At 38.8% G+C, this 17,858-nt stretch overlaps 1 protein-coding gene across 5 annotated transcripts in view; it reads left to right on the forward strand.

Moving 5' to 3' along the window:
* The first annotated feature begins 1,616 nt into the window (after nt 1–1,616).
* The window catches only part of LOC137239794 (inactive dipeptidyl peptidase 10), a 159,818-nt gene continuing 143,576 nt past the window's right edge, over nt 1,617–17,858 (forward strand). For 4 of the 5 annotated variants that reach the window (XM_067765465.1, XM_067765467.1, XM_067765468.1 and 1 more), the window contains exon 1: nt 1,617–1,949. The gene's annotated coding sequence lies outside the window, so the exon portion shown is untranslated. Of the gene's footprint in view, nt 1,950–3,104; nt 3,231–17,858 lie in introns of all 5 variants that reach the window. The other variant, XM_067765466.1, reaches the window with a different exon arrangement.

Here is a 17,858-nt window from a genome sequence, read left to right on the forward strand (position 1 = left end):
CGTCTCTTTATCCCTGTGTCTATACTTCTATCCCGCTCCTTTGTGTTCCTATCATCACCTCTGTCGCTAGCTTTTTCTCCCACCCAATTTTCCGTTTCTACCCCCTTTTTTCCTTCTTACCCACGCTTAGGTATGAAAAAACATATACTTTTGCAAATACTACCAGAGTTCTCCTAAATCCACCTTTGATTTTTTCTTGTGAAAGCATAAATGTTCTCAATATCGAAGTTGTCTGAATAACTTATATTTGTCATTAAACCAGTGGTCGGCAAAAGTGAAAATGTAAGTGTATTAGTGAGAGCGAGAGCATGAGTATCCCAGTAGGAACTTAAAGTTAAAATTACAACCTGCAGAGGATGCATTTATAGCAAACATTTTGAAAAATTCCCTTTTTGCTTCAGAAACAGTTTGAAATATTCTCAAGTCCCTCAAATATCGCAAAAATAGAGGCAATCACCCGCTTAAAAAAAAAGAACATATTTCGGAAACTAATACATTTGCCCCAACCGGGGAAATACAAAATGTTTAAAATATATGGAGCTGACTAAAAAAATTAAAACATAAAGATACATTCAAGTAAATTTTTTAGTATTTCGGTAACTTTTTTAACATTTTATAGTGCTGATGTACAATTTTTTTTTGGCTCAGAAAAAAAGCAGTCTAGAAGGAAATTGTTGAAACTTTTGTTAAAATAATTTAAAAAACTCATTTTGTAGTGAAAAGTTATTTAATATAACATACCCAAAAAGGTAAAAACCTAAACATGTTTGGAAGATGAGCTACATATGGAACACGTCATACCAGTTACGTTTCCCAGACGTAATATTTCTCACAGGGAACCTTAACATTTTTACGAAGGCCGTGCCAGCCATCAATATAAATAACAGCGAACAGTGAAAAATTTAGAAAAAAATATTAATTATGTTTAAAAAACTCTCAAAAGAATGATTTTAGCTTTTATTATCTTTAATTTACTTCTATTTTAGTTTTTATTGACAAAATAAAAAGGACGTCACTCACTGTCGCTTCCCAAAAATAGAATTAGGTTTCATCTGGCTATAACGGCTTTGTGATTGATTGTCGTGCTGCTCTGTCGCGCCGAAAATGACGACAGTCATAAGAACAAGTGTAAAAATAATAAGACAGATGTGGCGGGTACACCGCCGTCGTGAATGTAATCAGCCCTAATATGTGTGAAGCAAGTCTGGTTCAATTGAGCTATGGCGCACCACTGCATTAAACTCACTGTGCGAAATCAATCATTGACAGCTGGCGGCATTTAGTCTCTGTTGCTTCAGCTAGCACTGGGAATTTCTTATTTCTTAGCAAGGTGCGAACATGTGCGCACGTTCTTGTTGTTGTTGTCGTTTGGGCGGTTTGTCGTTCGGATAGTTAGTTGCTCTTTCCGTCGTTTGTTCATTCGTTAAGTGGGGTAGGGTATATATTCATGATACTTTTTTATTCTGCACAAAATTTGCAATTTTGCTGCTACCGATGGTAGAGCTCTGCTGTTTTGCGCTGCTGCCACTGCTATTGCTGTAGTTACTGTATTTTTGTTGTTGTTGCTGCTGATTTACGGCAGTTTGTGTGCTTTTTGGCAATTGCCGTTAGATAAGAGCTTTCAGTCCCGGATTGGCTGTTGCTGGGTAGTGATACGCGATTTAAATACGCGTCGTAGTGTAGCGTACATTTTTTGGTCGAGCAATAGCACACAGACCAATTTTTTTTTGCAATCCTAATACTTCCTATACTAAATATATACATATAAGTATATTAACTATATAAATTGATTGTTGTTGGGGAAAAAAAAATAATTAAAAAAATTTCTAAATAGTGCAAGTGCTGAAAAAAGTAACAAAAAATTTTAATATTTTTCGAATTGTGCAATATCATGATGTCGCGTTCTTCCTTTCCATGCGTGTGTACATATGTACATAGGTGTTGAAGTGGTATGTTTAACAATGTATATATGTGTGTGTGTTTTTGGAGAATTTTCTTATAATTTTTGTGACTTGCGAAAATAAAAAAAGTACAAAAAATTTGCGCAAAGAAAAAAAAATTAAAATAATAATTTAAATCAAAACAAAATAAAATAAAATTGCAAGCTTATTGTACATATGTACAAATATATGCACTTATGAATGTACACATACATATGTACATATACATATATACAAAACAATGTGAAAACAAAAATTATTTGTATGTGTGCTTCAATGTTGATTTAAATATTTTGCAATAGTACCAAGGTTTAGAGATTTTTCTATTTCATTGAAATAATAATAACAGAAGGTTCAAACCCACGTGATTTTATGGACACACACTCATACATATACATATATATGCATACAAATGCATGTAATATTATATAAGAAACAAGCTATTATGATTTCAAAATAAAATGTGTTTGATTGTTATATATTAGGGCGGGTCGATTTGTATGGACGAAAATTAACCGATATCGCGCCATCGATTTTTAGATAGGATTCGGGCTCAGGAAAAAAAGTTTCACTACGCATACCCAAAAAAATAATTTTCGAGCCTGCGAAATTTTATTTGTTTGACTTTTTTTTCATCACCTACCGCCGTAGGCCACCGTGGTGTGATGGTAGCGTGCTCCGCCTACCACACCGTATGCCCTGGGTTCGCACCCCGGGCAAAGCAACATCAAAATTTTAGAAATAAGGTTTTTCAATTAGAAGAAAATTTTACTAAGCGGGGTCGCCCCTCGGCAGTGTTTGGCAAGCGCTCCGGGTGTATTTCTGCCATGAAAAGCTCTCAGTGAAAACTCATCTGCCTTGCAGATGCCGTTCGGAGTCGGCATAAAACATATAGGTCCCGTCCGGCCAATTTGTAGGGAAAGTCAAGAGGAGCACGACGCAAATTGGAAGAGAAGCTCGGCCTTAGATCTCTTCGGAGGTTATCGCGCCTTATATTTATTTTATTTATTTTTTTATTTACTAAAAGTTTTCATTTGATTGTAAAATTTTCATGTATACCCTGTCCGACCCAAAAATATTTTTTTTTTCAAAAAACTGTTATCGCCAACGTTTTTGGCGGACATTTTTGGGTCGGACAGGGTATACATGAACATTTTTTAGTAGGTCATGAAAAAAACATTAAAAATCAAAGCAAAAAAAAAAGTAAAAAAAATTTTGAGGCTTAAGTGCAGTATACGGACAATTCCAAAATCAAAAAATGAAGTATTAGGATTGATAGACATGATCAAGGTGAGTATAACTACACAATTTTGTTTGTGGGCAAATGACAATAACAGGAGTTATTAAGGGTCAAAGTTCATATGAAGCATTTTTTTAAATCTAATTTAATAGTAAATTACGCATATTTATTTGTACATATGTATGTATGTGTATGTATATTGAAATAAAGCCAGTATGGCCTTATTGCCATTTTCAAAACATGGTTGTTGTAATTTTATTAGGCTGTACCTAAAAACGCGCAAAAGAGTGCGTACCGTGTAATGTTGCCACGGGTCAGGCAACCACCCGGACTTGGCATGGCGTAGCCCAGGGTTAATCAAATAAGCGCGACCGAAGGCCGCCAACTCCTAAAGGTGTGCTGCACATAAAGGAAACAAATACCAGGTGTTCTGCGCAGAATTACTGTTAATATGCCCAAAATTAAGTTTTGGTATACCAGGAAGAGGACAGTTGGTATTGCATTGATGGGACTAAGGATAGTATATACAATTTTAAATGAAAGCTTAAATTATTTCCCATCTACCAAACTATATTTTCATATATTTAATACAGCAATTAAATTAAAAAAAAATTAAGTTTTTAAAAATTTTGATATGTTTTTTAAAAAATTATATTATTTCATGAAATTCTTTGCAGTTATATACTTAAGATATACATCAAATGAAAGGTATTGGAAATACATATCCAAGGACGTCAAAATTTTGAAATCGGTTCAATACTTTAGAAGTAATTTAGATTAAAAAAAAAGCTTATTATGAATTTTGACCTTTAATAACTTGTGTTGTTGTTGTTTGCCCAAAAAAAAAATATACCGTTATGTTTCTTTTATTAATACCTATCGATCTCAATTTTTCGTTTTTTATATCAGCATCCGTATACTGCACTTGTTCCGAAAATTTATTTAAGCGAAATTTTAAAAATTCAAATAAAAAAAAATTTTATATTACATTTAGATTAAGTTAGATTGAAGTGGATGACCGGTAGCCCACTTTCGCCAGTGATATTAGGTCCGTTGTGATACCACGAAAATCCACCATTGCCTTTCCTCATCGAACAATTTTAAGAAGCTGCTAAAGACCACCAAGTGCTTGACGTCACGCAGCACGACCTGCCGCAGATTATCTAGAAGTTGAGCTCCAGAAAGCGCTGTCTTGCGTCACTCAATGCCTAGCATTTGCAGATGAGGTGAACCAACGTTTCTTTTGCAGCCTATTTACAACTCCTGCAGCATCGACGATGAGGCCCTGCTAACCTACCTTAAGGCAATGCCCTACTAATAAGGCAATGCCCAGTTAGTGCCCCTACAAGTGTGAAAATTGTACGCCTATTTAGGTTGTAGTTTAGATTCCAGTGTCCGACACCCCGCTGTTTATTTATTTATTTATTTATTTCAATATTAATCTAGAAAATATAAAAAATTTTCACACAGATTACAAGAAGAAAAAGCATCTAAAAAAATAACAACCATTATTATTTTAACTTAAAAACTAATTAGCTAAGAAAAAGTTCATTTAATCTTTGTTTAAATACTTCCTTTGTAGAGGAAAAATCAAGATTTCCAGGGTTCATAAGCGAATTAAATTCTTTCAAAGCTCTAAAAATCGGAGCATTAGTTGCGTAATTAGTTCTAACAAAGTCCAACCAGAAAATATCGTGATTCCGTAAACTCCTCTGCGGGATATTAAAACGTATTTTCTCAAGCAAGAAGGGACAGTCAATTAATCCACTTATTAAGTCGAACACAAAAGTGAGGGACAGAATGGACCGTCTAGTATCTAAGGACTTTAAGCTAATAAGCAAACAACGACTCCTATAAGGGGGAATCGGGTCTCTGAAGTTTAATGACCGCAACGCAAAGCGGACAAACACTTTTTGAACTCGCTCAAACCTCTTAATATGACAATCATAGTATGGTCTCCAGATAAAAACAGCGTATTCTAATTTGGAACGTACAAGCGAGGTGTACAGCAATTTTAAAGTGTAGGGATCAGAAAAGTGAGAGCCAAAACGTCTAATGAATGCAAGTGTTGAATATGCCTTTGCAATTACGTAGCTCAAATGTCTGTGAAACAGACATTTGGAATCGAATACAACACCTAGATCGATAATTTCGCTTAAAGTGGATAGTGGAAGCCCATCAATATTGTAAGATGTAGGCAGAAGACAGCGAGACTTAGAGTAGGAGACATGTGAGCATTTTTTAATATTTAAATTTAGTTTATTTCGTTTACACCAAATCGCGACATTATCTAAATCAGATTGGAGATTCGACACGTCCTCCTTACTTGTAATTGACGAATACAACTTTAAATCATCAGCATACAAAAGAAAATTAGTGTACTTGAAACAACTGGATATATCATTTATAAAGATAATGAAAAGGAGTGGACCCAATATGCTACCCTGAGGAACTCCAGACGTCGTAATGAACGAATCCGATGAGAACCCATCAACAACGACCTTTCATTTACGACACGAAAGATAGGATTCAAACCAATTTAAAAGGGTGGAGTGAAATCCTAGAGCTCTAAGTTTCAATATTAAAATTTTGTGACTTACTTTCTCAAAAGCTTTTGAAAAGTCTGTGTATACAGTATCAACTTGAAGTCGGTTTTGAAACGCTGAGATGCAATATTCTGAAAACACTGCCAGATTTGTGACCGTTGAACGACCTTTTACGAAACCATGCTGTTCAATGAAGATAAACCTATTTACTGCAAAATAAATCTTATTTTTTACAATAGTCTCAAATAATTTTGATACGGAGGATATCTTAGCGATTGGTCTATAATTGGCAATATTATTCTTGTTGCCACTTTTAAATACTGGATTAATAGGGCCTACCTTCCAGGCATCAATGAACTGACCCCGCTCTAGTGATTTATTGAACAGAAGCAGCAGAGGGGCAGCGAATGCAGAACAACTTTTAAAAAGATATGATGACAACCCATCAACATCAGTATTTGTAGATGTCTTCAGCTGTCGGATCCCTTCTTCAACATCATCAAGCGTTAAAGTTAATGATCCAAGATTTACTGGGGAACCAATGTTCGTGAAACACTCCGCATTCACGTCAGTGTCAGCTTCGAAATTAGACTTAAAGAACTGGGCAAAGAGATTAGCAGCCTCAGCAGTATACTGGGCTTGAGCATCATTGAGATAAACCACAGACGGAATACTTGAGCAAGATTTTCTGGAGTTGACATACCTCCAAAATGAGCAAGAAATATATATTTTATGTCCAATTCAAACTTACGAATATAACTACGCTTAAGATCCTTGTTCAAAAAATTAAATTGCTTTGAATAACGTAAATATATCTCTTTATGAGTCACAGAATTTGACAGCTTGAAATTCTTGAAATATTTATTTCTCAAATTTTTAAGTTTTAACAGCTCTTTGGTGTGCCAAGGAACTTTGTATCTGTATTTTTTAAGAACAGGGATATGTGCTTTGCAAATTTCCTTAATCTTATGCTTAAAAATTTCATAACAGTTGGAGACTTCAACATGGGAAAATAATGTAATCCAGTCAATGGAATCAACTGCAAAATTTACCATATAAGCATCCATATTTCTAAAGCGATAACTGATATATTCATCAACGGCACAAATAGAACTAAACTCATAGAATTCTATCTTTAGAATTAACGGTACATGGTGAATACCAGGAGTGGAAAGAGGATCAAGGCACTCAGAAATTGCATAATTTACGTTATCATTAACAAAAATTAAGTCGAAGATACGAGATAGTTGATTAGAAAAGCTATTTATCTGAGTAAGACCGCAACTCATTAGATTATCTATCAAATAAATTTCGGATATGCTGCTGACATTATTAGCAAAAAGCTGATTACAATCATCAATATAGGACCAATCAATATTTCCCAGATTGAAGTCACCAAGAACACAAATACAGTCATTATCATGAAGATTAAATGCAATGTCCCGAACATTATCTACATGTGCTCTATAAAGCACATCATCACTAGAAGGAGGTATGTACGAAGCACAAATAGTGATATTTGAAACGCCTTTAACTGACACACATTGCTGATCCAAGAGTGTATCATTATTGTCTAACATAACCAGTGAGGAGCGGTATTTCCTTTTGACTGTGATTAAAACACCTCCACCTCTACTATGACCAGTTTTAGTATAATCACGGTCCTTCCGAAACACATTGTAGAGATTAGTATCAAAGTATTCACTGTCGTAAAAGCTCTCGTTTAGCCAAGTTTCAACGAGTACGAAAATATCATAATCTAGGTTTGAGCTCAATGCGAATAGCAGCTTAGACTTAGTTCTCAACCCCGAAACGTTTTGAAAATATATTTTCAACTTCTTGGGAGCGGTCAACTTCTTGGGATCAGTTACACTAGCGGGATTAGTTACATTAACGGGATTAGTTATCGCTGCTGGAGCGATGTACCTTCTTGTTGAAAAAAACGGAATGGACGAATTTTCACAAATTCAGGCCATATAGCTGGATCAAGCACCTTGTCAACGGAACATTCGGAAACACCCAGTTTGAAGTTAACTTTACTAACTTTGTCAAGGGAAATATCTTTCTTCACCAGAGTATGACAGAGTAATAAACTAGTCTCAATTTTAGCACGACTATAGACATAGGCCAAGATATCAACTTCCTTAACACTTGGCGCGAATGACGATATATGCAGATATTTAAAAACGGGAACAACTTTTAATTCATTATTATTTGAATTACCCACAACAATGGGCTTATTTCGCTTTCTGCGATTATTTTTCTCAACGATTTCCCACTGGGGTACTTGGCGCTCAGAAGATTGATTAAACCCAGCATCGCGAGGCGCAGCGACCGCGGCAAAGCTAGGGATGGTAGCTTCACTTGATTTGCCTTTTGCATTTTTGTTTGCATGTATGCGAGGCGTAGGCGTAGTCGTAGCAGAGCCTTCCAACGCAGCATTGGATATAGCTGCAGGTACAGCATTTGCAGAGGGAGAAGGCAAACCAGCATTATGACTTGTTCTGTTGTTGTTTTTGTTTAAATTTAATTCCAATTCTCTTAATTGCACATTCTTTGTTGTTGCTTGTAGGCATCCTTCTTCAGCTTGGTGGTAGATGTGATCTTTACAACTAGCTTGCATGTAGCAAGGCACATACCTAAGCGTTCTTGATCAGAAATAAACTGTCTGGTCGTACTCTGCCTAGCGAGTTCGTTTGCAATGCAGTTTCCCACGATGTCCCTGTGTCACGGGACTAATGTGAGGTGTACACGGTTATGTTGGGCCATCTCTTGAACAGATCGGCAACAGTTTAGTGTTAGTTCAGAATAGAGCGAGTAAGCGCCCAGATGCCTAGCTGTCGCTAAAAATAAAGATTTCTTTGCCGATACTGTGTATACCTATTCTAACTGAGGCTCCCATAATGACTGAAACTTCTGCCTGGAACACGCTACGGTGATCGGATTGTATGAAGGAGAGTTGGAGGTCTAGGCCACTTGAATATACTCCCCCGATAGGATAATTCGGCGGCCGCCATGGTGTGGTGGTAGCGTGCTCCACCTACTACATCGGTGATCGTGGGTTCAACTCCCGGTCAAAGCATCATCGAAAGTTTGAAAAAAAGTTTTTCAGTTAGGAAACATTTTTTCTAAACGGGTCGCTCTCGGCAGTGATTTGGCAAACATTCCGAGTGTATTTCTGCCATGAAAAGCTTCTTAGTACAAATTCATCTGCCTTGCAGATTCCATTCGGTCTGCATAAAACATGTAGATTCCGTCCCGCCAGTCAAAGTCGAAAAAAGTCAAAAAAATTCAATTTCGGAGGCTCGAACATTTTTTTTGGGTATGCATAGTGGAACTTTTTTTCCTGAGCCCAAATCCTATCGCAAAATCGATGCCGCGATATCGGTTAATAAATTAACCCACCCTAATGTACATATATAAGAGTGTTCGATAGCATGGAAAGCAGCTAAATAAATTTTAGTTACTCATACGCCGTGTTGTACTACAGCTACTCATATTCCAACAGTATTGCAGAAGAACGCAAGAGCTTTTCCGAGAAGCAAACCCAATGAAATTAAAAAAAAAAAACAAATGCTTGAATTTCTGTCGTCTTCTCTTGTATGCTTTGAATAACATTTCGCGCAATGCCAAAGAGTCTGAGAAAATATTGGTTGGTTGGTAGCTGTGCTGACTGCCCGACGATACCGGGCCGCTTTTCCATTGCCATCTTTTTTCCTGTGGCACCCAGTACCCATGTGAGAAGTATGGTTGTTGTTGTTGTAGCAGCGCTTCGCCCCATCCAATAGGTGGGACCAATTACAAATTGTCATCAATATCCTCTAACGGGAGTCCAAGGAAACTTGCTGTTTCAATAGCGGTGGACCATAATATTTCCAAGCAAATTTGCAGCTAGCCCCTCATCAGCATGGCTTCAGAAAACTCCATAGCACTACCACCGCGCTAAATGCCATTAGCACCCAGATAAATTGCGGTTTAAATCAATACCCCCACCATAGAACAGTACTCGTAGCGCTAGACCTATCAAAAGCTTTTGATACGGCCAACCATGGCTCGTTACTGCAGGACCTGGAAGGGTCTACCCTTCCCCCATATCTTAAAAGGTGGACCGCAAATTATCTGGGTGGTCGGCAGGCATCGGTGCAATTTAGAAACGAAACATCAAAACCAAGGAGAATTAAACAGAGGGTGCTACAGGGTGGTGTCCTATCCCCACTTTTGTTTAATTTCTACATATCTAAGCTACCTTCACCACCGGAAGGAGTCACAATCGTTTCCTACGCCGATGACTGCACAATAATGGCCACAGGCCCAGGCCCAAAGATCGATGCGCTATGCAATAAAATATCTCTACATTCTATCTCTATATTTTGGTGAGCACGCAGCCGCAATTGTTCCGAGAATTCAGATCCGTAACAAAATCCTCAAATCCCTCGCTGGCAGTACTTGGGGAAAAGATAAAGAAACGCTCATGACTACATACAAAGCAATTAGCCAGCCGATTACGTGCTACGCGTCACCCATATGGTCGCCAAGCCTAAAAATCACCCACTGGAAGAAACTACAGGCCTGCCAAAATACTGCTCTCAGAATCGCCACGGGCTGTCTTCTTATGTCCCCAGAACACCATCTGCATAATGAGGCGAAAATACTCCCCATCAGGGAGAGAAATGAGATGCTGACCAAACAGTTCCTGTTGAATACCCAGAAACCTGGGCATCCCAACAGACATCTAATTGATGAACCAGCACCGCCTAGGGGCTTAAGGAGTCATCTCCGTAAGCATTTTGAGGAAATACGGCACCTGAGAACCCAGCCGTATGAAGTGAAAAAACACAAGCAAGTCCTTGGTGAACTCCATAAACAGACGTCGGACCTTTATGCCGGGAATTGCCCGGTGAATCCAGTACTTAACGAAAATTATCCAAAACTTGCGGAAGAGGAACGCATACTCCCCAGGGAAACGCGTGTCACTCTTGCTCAACTTCGTTCTGGATACTGTAACAGGTTAAACTCTTACCTATCCAGAATCAACGCCGACATACGAAATGTATGCCCCGCTTGCAATGTGTCCCCACATGACACCAACCATCTCTTCAATTGTAATGTGGAACCAACGCCTCTAACACCCCTTTCCTTATGGTCCACCCCTGTTGAAACGGCAAGTTTCCTTGGACTCCCGTTAGAGGATATTGATGACAATTTGTGATCGGTCGCGGCTATTAGGTGGGGCGAGCATTGCTACAACAACAACAACAAAGAGGGGTGTTAGAGGCGTTGGTTCCCCAATACAGTTAAAGAGATGGTTGGTGTCATGTGGGAACACGTTACAAGCAGGACATATGTTTTGTATGCCGGGTTGATTTGGGATAGGTAAGAGTTTAACCTGTTACAGTATCCAGATCGAAGTTGAGCTAGAGTGTCTCGCGTTTCCCTAGGGAGTGTGCGTTCCCCTCCTGCAAGTTTTGGGTATTGTTCTTTGAGTACAGGATTCACCGGGAAATTCCTGGCATAGAGCTCCGACGCCTGTTTGTGGAGTTCACTGAAGACCAGCTTGTGTTTTTTGGCTTCATACGGCTGTGTTCTCAGGTGCCGTATTTCCTTATAATGCTACAACTTGAAAAATAAATGTCATGAGAATTATGATCGCTGCACAACACTTTCATACAGTGAAAGACGGCCTTAGCGCACATAAGTAGTGAATCCAACTCCATGAGCGCTGCTTGATGGTTTACAAAGTTATCGAAGAGGAAGCGAGAGGCCATCTCAATTCCTAGTATCACTGCTTATCCTCACCTAAAGTTCTTGCCAAAGTTCAATGTAGGCGAAAGATAATCTCTGTTGTCGAAGATACAACGGGTAGCCTTCTTAGAATACCGCCTTGGCCATACTGCTTCTCACTTCAGCATCTGGACTCCCTGAGTCTGATGGCAGAGGTAGTACCTGTAAGGTGTATATGGAGTTCAAGTGGCATATGGTTATGGATAACATATAATGCGTGGTTTGAACACGGCTTATTGCTCCTGTTGCCCCTGCACAAGCAGCAGGTTGTACTTTGTTTGGTTTTTGAATGTTTTATTGCTTGTCCAGGGTTGGCCCTCCTACGATAGGATGAGCCTTATGACTACTGTGTAAGGCCACATCGCAAGTTTTGGTCCGAAGTCCCAATTTCTGTTAACTATTCTCTCACTCGAGTAGTATGTGATGTATGCCTTCTCTAATCTTCTTTCAATATTGAATTTCCAGTACTCAACCTGAATAGAGAGCGAGAACCGTGTGCCGTTTAGTGAATGCAGGCGAAATTGAGGCATTTTGGTTTTGTTGTAAAGAGCCTAAGCTCTGTCTTGCTTGGGCTAACATTAAGGCTGCTCGATGTCGTCCAGGTACGTAGCCAGTTATGCGCGCACTAAAGAAGTTCGATTAACATTGAGGGAAAAGCTCCCGATATTGCGATAGCAACGTCGTCCGATTATGCTGTTACCTTTACGAAACTCTTATCAAGCTCGAATAGTATCTCGTACTGTGCTACAACCTACAGTAGTGGGGAGAGAACAACAGCCTGAGGTTTTTTTCTTTCCACGTTTCGGTTCGTTGTCACCGAGCCCATGTTTGCGTCTATAGTTCTGTTCTCCAGCATTGATTGCGTCCAACAGCAAATGTTGTTTTCTACTCCGAACCTTTGGAGGGATTTGACAATAGCGCTTGTTTCTATATTATTAAAGAGGGATACGGGAAAATTTTTTTCTGTGCGTTATACTTGCTTAATAACAAAAACGGCGTGGCCGATTTCGATATTTCTTTTTTTATTTTGTTCGTTATGGTTCACGGATGGTTGCGGACGAAAAGTTGTTGGCTTAACCATGCTACAGGCAATATTAATTTCATTTTAGGAAAAATTTAATGTTGCTTTATCTCAACAGGTATTGCATATTTGGATTAGAGATACCATTTCTGAGGAAATTAAGGTGGGGGCGGGAGCCGGAATGGGAGTGGTAACCGGAATGTGAGTGCGAGTAGGAATGGGAGTGGGAGTAGGAGTGAGTAAATACGGGAGTGGGAGTAAGACGGAAGTCGGAGTGGGAATTGCAATGGTAGTGAAAGTAGAATGAAGTAGAAAATAATGAGAAAAAGAGTGAAGAGAGGAACCGAGCCTGACTTTTTAAATATATAAACTTTTAAGTACACAATAAAACTCAATATAAAATGAAGATAAAACACTAGTATTGTAACTGTTTTAATAATAAATTATTATGGCACTTAAAAGAGTTAACTATTGCCAGAGAATTTTTTATCGCACGAAAAGTCTGCCAAATATACATAGCCTACAAGAAAACTTTTAGAACAGAATCAGCCTGAAATACAACTTTAACCAAGCCAAAAATAGAAAAAAATCTCAACAGAAGCTCTCATCCCAACCACCACCTACGACAATACTGCCGCTGTGGCTAGGACTGCCGCAGCCAACAACCTAACCACCGCACTTACAGACATTACCAAAAAACCATACTTCAACAGCAAAAGCGACACAAAAATTTTGCTTATTGTCGAGTTTTAGCTTCCACTCTTGCCGCAGCTAAATGCACTTAAAATGAGTTACACTGTGTAACATATTTATAGTGATACGAGCCTGAGCCATGCGCATCTTGCGCAACCAATATAAAAGTCTCTTATCAAATATCAACCGAAATCAGCTGTTCTATTTACTTACAGCTTGCGCTGCAATCTGACGTACAATAGCAACTGCCGGTAATGCGGTGCAAATATTCACAATAGTGCCACAGTACAAATAGATTTCTTTGTGTGCTCACAATCATTTATTTTTAACAAATTATTTTAATAAAATATTGCTAAACAAAAGCACTACGACCGAAATTGGCCAAAACTCGCTAATAGCCCGAATCTCCATCTTTACAACCAAAACTTTATTTATAGATTTAGATTCCAAATAAGAGCGAAAAAGGGACCTGTACATAAAAACAGCAATTAGAAATAATATATATGATGATTTGCTAGAGCGATTGCCCGTGTAGTCACTTGTGCGAATTAAGTTTATATTTTGCAAGGTCGCTAAAGGTTTGACGGTTTGCAGAAAATAAGGTTAGGTTGAATTGTACGGTCAATAAAGACTTCAAATAAACGGAATGTGTCCATAGTCTTGCCAGAACTATAAAACCTTAGGAACCTTGAGTCTTTTCTCTTTAGAGATATGAGCAACTCAGCGAGTTTACGGTTGCACATGATCTTCGAAATTTTGAAGCCCCTCGCTTCTATCCACGTCTTTTCTTCTTAAGGGATCTTATGCAACTTCTAATCATTTTGACTTCTGCGTCAAACTGGTTTGGATGTCTAGCTTCGATTAGTCGAGTGCTGTATCCTTCTTTGCCAACTCATCGGTCCGATCTGAGAGAAGTCTCTCCAATACTTTTTGTATTCCAGGATACTTCTTGATGAACATTTATATTGACGAGACTGCGGAACATTGCGTGACACACGTATTTCTTTATTTCTTAGCGAAAAAGTTGTTTACATAAGCAAGAATAATATATGTTTTAAAAATTTAGTTTTTCTGTTGGTGGTAACTCCGCCTAAGACCAAAATCGTTAGATGTTAGATCTTCAAAATACCTTTTAGCGTACAAAAACTGTGTACGCTAAAAGCATCCATATTTTTTAAATTAAAATTCTAGTTAGGTGGCAAGCCTATGCACAAATATTCTAAAATTTAAGCCTTCACACATAATTTTCTTTTTTCTTGTACCTCAAATGTTTGAACTTAGGTTACATACTCATTTCGTTGATTTAATTTCGAAGTAGGTGGCAGCCCTGCACAAAAAGAATTGATTTTGGGCACCGCAAGCAATTCGTTCGATATTATTTAGAAAGGATTTATCGCGGCTTGATGTCTGTACTATAATATCTAATTTTGCCAGTACCTGTTTTTTTTGCCAATTTGGTTTCCAAATAAGTGGCAACTCTTTATTTCATTTCCGATTTTTTAAATTGTTAGATTTGAATCCTTTACAATTCCGTGCAAACATCCATCAAAGGTTGAACGCCTCCATATTTCCCTAATGAAATCCTAAGAAGGTGGCCACCCCATACTTTCCTAATTAAATTTCTTTCTTAAATAGGTGGACCTTTCGTTTCATAGGTGGATGAAGGTGGTGGCACCCGTAATCAGTATTAAGTTAAGGACTACAAACCGAATTGAAAACTTCGGAATGGACGATTGTGTGAGTGGTTGTCACTAGATGATGGACGTTGGGGTTGCCACAGCCTCGCCAGCTAAAGACACAGGATTCGCCACAAGTAGGTGAGGTTAACAGTTGGGTTGGGGAAGCTTTAAATTGCACTTATTGCAAAATCCCCTTGAAAGGGTTGCGCAGGCACTGATTAAAAACCAAGGAGCCCGCAGCAGGTTAAGGAATGTCTGTCGTAAAAGGCGTCTCAAATGTACCACTCAAATGTTTGAGAGGTCAAAAAAATTGTTATCGTCGTCGGGCGTGCAGGATTCATGTCCTGATAATGTACAATCATCAATCCGGCTCACTGACGTGAACGACAGTTTTCCTGCACCACCAGCGGATCGAGGGGCTTAGTATATACCCGCAGCAAGTATGCCTGTCGTAAGAGGCGACTAAAATAGCAAATTGATTCAAAGGGTTGTGTAGTGCAACCTTTTCAAGGGGTTGGCAGTGCAATTTATAGCTCCCCAACCCAATCTACCCGTGGCAAATTCTGTTTCTTTAATAAAGACTCTGGAAACTTGAAGCTCCTCAGGGATCTAGGTGGTGGGAGGGTGGAGTGCCTTAGAAGATTTCATACTAAATCATTACGGATATGGTCGGGCTAGTAGTTTAATGATGCTTGTTACCGGAACGTGCCGGATCTGCAGCCGGCAAAGGCCCATCAACATCAATAACATTCCCCAGAACCTTCGGAGAGTGTCTTTATCATTACAACAGTAACAACAACAGTTTTCCCGCTACAGTCTTTTTCCCACCAAAAAACTAACATACGAGGGCATCTTTTGTGACTCACAAAGTCAATGTAATACAAGTCGAAAGGCCGCTTCGACTTTATGCTTTGTCCTGGCCAATGCATTGTCGGTAGGGCGGTGGTATCAGCCTTGGCATTCAATTGTGAATCAACCAACGGGTGCAGGACAGCCCCCCCCCCCCCCCCCCATTTATGATTCGGACATTTCATCTAAAAATTAAGTTTGTCGCATAAAAATTCATCAACATGGCGGCCTATGTTACGCGATTCGATAAAATGGATTCGGAAAGTACCAGCTGCTTTGAGGCAACAGGGCCAACCGTTTTGCAAAAAACATATAGACAGCTACTCAATCTTGCCCAGGGTTTCTAGTTAGCATCAGTTATCGCGAAGTAAATGAAGTAAACATAACCGACGTTCTTTGTGGGAGGACTCGTCTTGACTTGTTACCTAAGTGATGCGAGCGTTATTGTGAAAAGAAAGTTTGGCATAAGAGTTCAGACGGGCTCGGTACTTTTACTATACCAATATCTGTAGTCTCCTGACACTCATCAGAATGTAATGGATGTTGCAATGTGTTATAGAATATGTATAAAGAAACTACAGCAATAACGATTGGTAAAGCGGAAATTGGCAGAAGGCATTTGGCAGCTGAAGTTCGACGAACGTAAAAACCAAAAAGGAAATCATTTTTGCCAACAATATTTTCGATTTAAAATTTATGCGCACATACTTACGTATTCTGTGTGCATACATAAATATATTCATATACTCGCCTACACCCCACATCCTTCCAATCATACCACAATCCCATTTGTTGGCATGCGGTCCATGCTTTGAGTTGTGTTTTACATCGTTCCTGCTGATTGAATGCTGACGCGTAGTACATATGAACCCAACGGGATGCGTGTGAAGTGAGTTCAAAATATGCACATCTTATGTGTATTCGGGTTATTACTTAGTCAGTGCATAGCTCGTATTCATATTTTCAATTTATGGCGGGGAGGAAAGGTATGGCCCACTGAAGAATGAGTGATATAAAGTCGTTATAAATTGAGTTTGAGATCTTTAGCAAACTGGGCCATTATGCTTCACGTTCAATATATTTTATATAATCTTTGTTTGTATTAAATCTGGTTTCGACGGAATGCTATCTTCAGTGTAATTTTTCGTTCCAAGCTTTTCAATGCCTACCTTCATTTTGTGAGAGCCGGTTTGTTTGACGAGCTATACTAGTAAAAAAATTTTCGCGGTATGCAGATAATCAATACCATATCGGGAGTCCTGAATGCTACCACGACAGCAATATTGAATGCCATTCTGCACATCACATCTGCAGACCGTATAGCCATAGCAATATTGCGCCATTAAATATAGGGCGTATGGACTACATTGTCCTGTGCTGAGCTTCGAAGCGGAGAGTTGGTGCAAGAGTGCGGAAAGGGAAAAACATTTTAGACACGCGTACATACTCATGGCTCCATTCTAACGATTACTGCAGTGTCTATCAGGCGGAAGTTATACTCGCGAAAAAAGCGGTAGAAATTCTAGAGGAAGCGTGTTTAAGCTGCAGTCGCGTCAGTATATTGTGACGAATATTAACATCACTAATTGATACTCACATCACTAATCTGATACTAAGTAAATAAAGGCACAACAACAATAAAGCAACGGAGTGCTACGCACAAATACATGTAGTCAACAGCCGAAATAGTACTCACATATACACACGCAGATGGATACAAACTACAAATATACATGTATATGCTAGTAACCAAGCATGAAGTTCACGAAATTACTAGACCTTAGTTGAAATGGGTGAACGAGGAAACCGAGAGCATAAAAGTAGAGCAAGCTGAGTAGTCAGAAATCAGTTTCGATTTAAGCACGCTCTTAGTTGCGAAGTGAAGTTTAATTGTGAAGTACTCTCAAAGTAGTCTAATAAAGACCATTTTGCATTATTGAATATTGGAGTTGCTTATTCGCGGAGTTTCCCAAAATTCGTTACAATATATATTGATAGTAAAGCGGCTATCAAGGCAATCATCTCACATGGGACTTCATCAAGTAGTGTCCTGGTAAGCAAAGAAGCATTGGAAAGACTTCGCTTAGGCCGGAAACTGTATCTTTACCG

The sequence above is a fragment of the Eurosta solidaginis genome, chromosome 2 (genome assembly GCF_040869045.1).
Source record: "Eurosta solidaginis isolate ZX-2024a chromosome 2, ASM4086904v1, whole genome shotgun sequence".
Classification (NCBI taxonomy): domain Eukaryota; kingdom Metazoa; phylum Arthropoda; class Insecta; order Diptera; family Tephritidae; genus Eurosta; species Eurosta solidaginis.